We start from the raw sequence: 7,162 nt of genomic DNA on the forward strand, positions 1-7,162 counted from the left end.
TGTCTTAAGTCTCTCCATCTCTCACAACGGGCCCCAATATAGCGTGGGTGCCCCCCCCCCCCCGCTCGCGCGCTTGTGCAAGGGAAATTCCCCCTCCCCCAAGTGCAAATTCCTGGCTCCGCCCCTGACTCCATGGAATAATTTTTCATGGTTGTCAAACATGCCCTCGGGGATTGAGGATACAAAGTTTTAAATTCTCAAGACTAATGTTTAAAATGATAAATTTGGAAAGAGAGGACTCCAATCTTGTTTTCCATATTATGAGAGTTTCTTCCCACAGCTTTAAAAGAGAAAAGTGAGAAAAACAAAGATGATGTTCATTTCTCCTTTCTTCAATTTGATTTTCTTTTTCTCTGTCTTTTTCAAAACTACAATTTTGGGGGGCTTGTTGGTGAGTTGAAGTGTATATTTTTCTCTAGAAGAAGAAAAATAAGGACAAGTAGATGAGAATTGTTCAAACTATCAAAACCCCAAAAGGCCTGTGGAGCTTTTTCCAATATCATTGTTTTTTATTTTCGATTTTTCCATCTGAAGCTACAAATCGGAGGTTTTCTTACTCGGAATTTATCTAAGAACCCATGTGCACCTGAAATTTTATTGATGGATAAAAGAAGTGCAAGAGGGGAACATACGACCTTACCTCAAAACCAAAATAAAAGGAAAATTACTTACAAAGGATAGTAGAGATGCCCAAAGGGTCACATCTTAAGGTGCCCCTAGCCCTTTCAGGAAGGGTACTTCTACTGTCATTACGTATGATTTTGTTTTTTCTTACAAGTAGAATTTGCCAATGAGTCAACTTTTGGCTTCAACTCCAAAACCAAAGATTGAAGCTCCTACCAATGGCATTTAATAGACCATGGGGTGTTAGGAAATAATCCTAACGGTGGATGTGGCTTTTGCAAGATCGACGGTCAAGATCATTTGGTTAGTTAATTACTTTTGTGAAAAGTCATTAATGAAAAGACTTTATGTGAAAAGGTATAAACGTATAGAGACATTTGGGGAGAGGGATCGGCGCGATGAGGAGTCGCATCTCTTCCCACAAACGCTTATAAAAAGTACTCTTGGATCCTATTTGCACACAACGAATTTGTTTCCAAACTTTGAGAATCCACGCTTGAAGAGAAAGGAAACCGGTCCCCATCACCGACTATTGTGTAGCAAAGAGAAACCTTAAGAGAAAGAAAAATAAGATTCATGGCTTCCGGTATGTCTTTTTCTCATTTCAATTTATTCCATATTGTTACATGTGATTTTCTCAATGTTGAATTGCTAAGATCCGTTGCCGGTGTTCATATTGTATCGAACACTTACACGGGGATCCTTCTTCTTAATGTGGTCATTGACAAGAAGGATCTGCCATGATCCAAGAAGATAAATGGTTTCGATCATCAAACAAGTGGTCCCTATTTGTACTTTGCCCATATTTTATCAAGGTTCTACTTAGTAAAACAAATTTACTACCATTTTTGGCATCCATCCATTTCTTAATCCTTTCAACATCATTTATATCTTCATCGAGGTAGGAATCTTTTGAGCTACGCTTCATGACATTCAGCCAAGAAGGAATAAAGTTCCTAATAAGAAAAAGAAGGGAGAAGGATTTGGTGGCAAGTCACTATCGGGATCAATGGTGGCAAGATATTTAGAAAGAAAATTACTTCTACACCTCCTTCCTACAAGACACTTATTGGAACTCCTCTTCTGTCTTGTTCATTTGATGCTGCACTATATGGCAATATATGGCACCTATATGTCCTGCCAAATACCTTTGAAAAAACCTTGATCGGATAATTTAAGACCGTTGACCCATAAAGCTTCATATAGGGTTTTTCCAACCAAAGCTAAACCATTGATTTGTCCAATCATTTACCCTACACTTTGAGTTGTCTATTTCTTATGAGACAATGCCATATGGATCAGCTCGCCCTGTTCTACAGGATCAACGGTCTTGGTTTTCACGTACAGTGTCCCAAATGCACCCTCTAAGACCCAAAAATTACCTTTTTACAATTGGTCCTAAAAGTGACTTTCTGCACAGTAATTTTCAAAAGGCTCTGTTGTTTTCCCGGGAAAGGAAAAGAAATTGTTTCTCTGGAATCTGACGTGGCATTAGGAGAAGAAATCCAGGGAATCTGTGCAGGAAAAGGCTTTCCTGGACTGTTCACTTGCGCAGGAAAAAGTTTCCAGGGAAATTGTTTGCCCTTCTTTTTGCACTATTTTCCCAGGGAAATGAAATCCGAGTGTTTTTGGTCGGAAATGAAATCCCTTTGGTTGCCGGGTTTTTTTTGTTCCTGGGAGTTTTGTGGGAGAGTAAGTTAAATTTTGGTCCCATCCCATGTTTGGTTGCCTTTTAGCACTAGATTTATTTTAATCCCACTCTTGTAATGATTACTTGTGGGGTGATTTTTTTAATCCCACTTTTGTAATGATTGCCTTTTCATCCCATCCCAAGATAACCCCAGGAACAAAAATAAACTCAGGAATAAAAAATAAGCTTGAGAAGAATTTTTTTCTACCCAACAGTTCAAGCAACCAAACAAAGGTTTTTTTTTTTCCCACCATATCTCCCCGGGTATTTTTTCCTCCCACATAACCAAACATGGGATTTTTATTTTACAAGGATACTTCTAGGACTTTTTTTCCCCACCTATCTCCCAGGGTATTTTTTTCTCCCACATAACTCCCAGGAACAAAAAAAAACCCGGCAACCATACAGAGCAAAGTTTGCATTTTATTTTTATTTTTCTAATTTTCTATTTGAAGCTACAAAGTGGAGGTTTATAATCAACTGATCATAGAGAATTTTACGTGGCCTAGGCCAAGAAGATAAATGGTTTTGATCATTGAACGAGTGGGACCTTCTTGTACACTTTCCGGCCCATATTTTATCAATGGTCCATTTCTTTGGATGTAAAATGGCTATAATGTTGGGGTTTCAAACAAAAGCAAAGAGCCCACATTTGTATCTCCATCCTCTAGGAATCTTATGAGCTAAGCTTTATGGCGTTTAGCTGACCAAGAATAGTGTTCCTCGTAAGAACAATAAAGAGAACGTTTTGACAGGAAGTCACCGTGTGCATGGTAATTAACAGGCAATTAATTAGAAAGAATCTTTTACGCTCCTTCCTAAAAGACACTTGTTGGAAGCCCACTTCGGTCTTGTTTATAAGTTTATGTGATCAGATCCTCTGAATCAAAGGGCAACTATATATCTACCCAAATGCCCTTGAAATCACCAGCCTCATTTATGGTTTTGCAGTAAAATCTAAACCATTGATTTTTGTAGTCATTTATCTTATTGAAAATTTGAAATACCCTACTGTGGAAAGTAGAAAATTAAAATTTTCTTCTACCACATCAACAAAATTAACAAAATACCCTTCGGTGTATAATAGAAGACACAAAAATTACAAAAATACCTTTTATGGAAAAAGTAAATTTTAATTTTGGAAAATGATGTCAGCACTTCAATATTTTGATATCCGGGCTTTCCTTGCTTGTCTTTTAGTATTTAATGGCCTTGCGAGCAAGGTTTTAAATTTCGACCGAAATCCGAAACTCTGGACCAAAATTTCGGGTTTCAGTGGAGAGCCAAACCTAAATTGGGTAAAGTGAAACCTTACCAAATTTTAACTGAAATTTAAAAAAAATCCTAACAAATAGCAATTTTAATATTATTTAATATTCTCAGGCGAAATTACTGACAATTTCGGCCGAAATTTTAGGAAGAGATAAAACATATAACTTATTTGGTTTATTTCGCCCGAAATTTCGGTTTTGGTGAGGAGAGAAACGCATTCCGAAACGGAAATTTAAAACCTTGCTTGTGAGAGTTTTTTTGAGAACTCTCTGTTTGGTTGCTGGGTTTTTTTTGTTCCCAGGATTTATGTGGGTAAAGGTTTAGTGATCACATCAGCTTTTTCTTGCTGACATCAGCAAAATCTTGTCTTGAAAAGGGTGTTCTCTCTTTCTCTCTCTACCCTTTCTCTCCACTCATCATAATATCTTTCTCTAATTAATGCTTGTCCCCTCTTTTGTCTCCTACCTTTACCCACATAAATCTCAGGAAAAAAAAAAACCGGGCATCCAAACATAGACAAGTTAGTAGAGTGTGATATCAAAACATTGGAGTGTTGATATCATTTCCTTAAAATTTCTCTCCAATATGTCAACAAAATTACCGAAATATCATTTTTAGAAAATAGAAAAGTGAATTTTCAATCCAAGGATAATTTAGTCTTTTGCCACCATCATTTTTATTTCTAGGGAAAATGACCAAATGAAAGGGCTTTCTACTGACTATGACATTTGAAGAGGGGAGATTTGGAAATAACCAATATACAGTGATGGTGACTGGTTTGCATGGGTTTAGGACAAAAATACCCTCATTTTTAAAATACCGTCACCTCTCTCTCTCATGGGATGATCCTAACCATCAATTAGAGGGCCACAATTCCTCTCTCTTTCTCTCTCATGGGATGATCCCAACAGTCCATTAGAGGGCTACAATGCCTCTCTCTCTCTCTCTCGTGGGATGATCCCAACCGTCCATTAGAAGGCCCCAATGCCCCCTTCTCTCTCTCTCATGGGATGATCCCAACCGTCCATTAAAGGACCACAATGCCCCCCTCTCTCATGGGATGATCCCAACCATCAATTAGAGGGCCACAATTCCTCTCTCTTTCTCTCTCATGGGATGATCTCAACAGTCCATTAGAGGGCCACAATGCCCCTCTCTCTCTCTCTCTCTCTCTCTCTCTCTCTCTCTCTCTCTCTCTCTCTCGTGGGATGATCCCAACCGTCCATTAGAGGGCCCCAATGCCCCCCTCTCTCTCTCATGGGATGATCCCAACCGTCCATTAAAGGGCTACAATGCCCCCTCTCTCTCATGGGATGATCCCAACCGTCTATTAGAGGGCCACAATGTCCCTCTCTCTCTCTCTCATGGGATGATCCCAACCGTCCATTAGAGGGCCACAATGCCCTCTTTCTCTCATGGGATGATCCCAACCGTCCATTAGAGGGTCACAATGCCCCGCAGGTTCGTACACCTCTCTCCGGTATTCTCTAAACCACTGCTTACACTGTATAAACAACTTATAAACACTCTAAACAACTGTTTACCTTATATAAACTACTTGTAAATACTCTAAACCACTGATTACCCCTATATAAACCAGTGCTTATACTGTATAAACAACTTATAAACACTATAAACCACTGTTTACCCTATATAAACCACTTGTAAAAACTATAAAACCACTGCTTACTCGTATATAAACCACTTACAAACACCATAAACCATTGCTTACACTGTATAAACAACTTATAAACACTTTAAATCACTGTTAAGCCTATATAAACCACTTATAAACACTATAAATCACTGTTAGGCTTATATAAACAACTTATAAATACTCTAAACCGCTGCTAGGCTTACATGAACCACTTATAAACACTCTAACTCAGTGCTTACACTGTATAAACAACTTATAAACACTATAAACAATTGTTTACCCTATATATGTAAATACTTTAAACTACTGCTTACCTCTATATAAACCACTGCTTATACTGTATAAACAACTTATAAACAATCTAAACCACTGTTAAGCCTATATAAACCAGTTATAAACAATCTAAACCACTGTTAGGCTTATATAAACAACTTATAAACACTCTAAACCACTGTTTACCATATATTATACACTTATAAATCCTCTAAACCACTGCTACGATTATATAAAATACTTATGAATGCTCTAAACCACTGTTTACCCTGTATAAACCATGTATAAACACTCTAAATGTATAAACACTCTAAACCATTGATAAGCCTATATAAACCACTTATAAACACTCTAAACCACTGATAGGCTTAGATAAACTACTGTTTACCCTATATAAACGAGTTGTAAACACTCTAAACCACTGATAAGCCTATATAAACCACTTATAAACACTATAAACTACTTCTTACTATGTATAAACCATGTATAAACACTCTAGACCACTGATAAACCTATATAAACCACTTATAAACACTCTAAATCACTGATACGCTTATATAAACCACTGTTTACCCTATATAAACCAGTTGTAAACACTCTAAACCACTGATAAACCTATATAAACCACTTATAAACACTATAAACTACTTCTTACCCTGTATAAACCATGTATAAACACTCTAAACCACTGATAAACCTATATAAACCACTTATAAACACTCTAAACCATTGTTTATCATATATTATACACTTATAAATCCTCTAAACCACTGCTACGATTATATAAAATACTTATGAACGCTGTAAACTACTGTTTATTCTTTATAAACACTCTAAATGTATAAACACTCTAAACCACTGATAAGCCTATATAAACCACTTATAAACACTCTAAACCACTGATAGGCTTAGATAAACCACTGTTTACCCTATATAAACGAGTTGTAAATACTCTAAACCACTGATAAGCCTATATAAACCACTTATAAACATTATAAACTACTTCTTACCCTGTATAAACCATGTATAAATACTCTAGACCACTGATAAACCTATATAAACCACTTATAAACACTCTAAATCACTGATACGCTTATATAAACCACTGTTTACCCTATATAAACCAGTTGTAAACACTCTAAACCACTGATAAGCCTATATAAACCACTTATAAACATTATAAACTACTTCTTACCCTGTATAAACCATGTATAAACACTCTAAACCACTGATAAACCTATATAAATCACTTATAAACACTCTAAATCACTGATACGCTTATATAAACCACTGTTTACCCTATATAAACCAGTTGTAAACACTCTAAACCACTGATAAACCTATATAAACCACTTATAAACACTATAAACTACTTCTTACCCTGTATAAACCATGTATAAACACTCTAAACCACTAATAAGCCAATATAAACCACTTATAAACACTCTAAACCACTGATAGTCTTAGATAAATCACTTTTACCCTATATAAACGAGTTGTAAACACTCTAAACCACTTATAAGCCTATATAAACCACTTATAAACACTATAAACTACTTCTTACCATTTATAAACCATGTATAAACACTCTAAACCACTGATAAGCCTATATAAACCACTTATAAACACTCTAAATCACTGATAGG

The sequence above is a fragment of the Tasmannia lanceolata genome, unplaced genomic scaffold, assembly GCF_043159265.1.
Source record: "Tasmannia lanceolata isolate RefF3 unplaced genomic scaffold, GAP_Taslan_0.1 ptg000002l, whole genome shotgun sequence".
Lineage (NCBI taxonomy): Eukaryota > Viridiplantae > Streptophyta > Magnoliopsida > Canellales > Winteraceae > Tasmannia > Tasmannia lanceolata.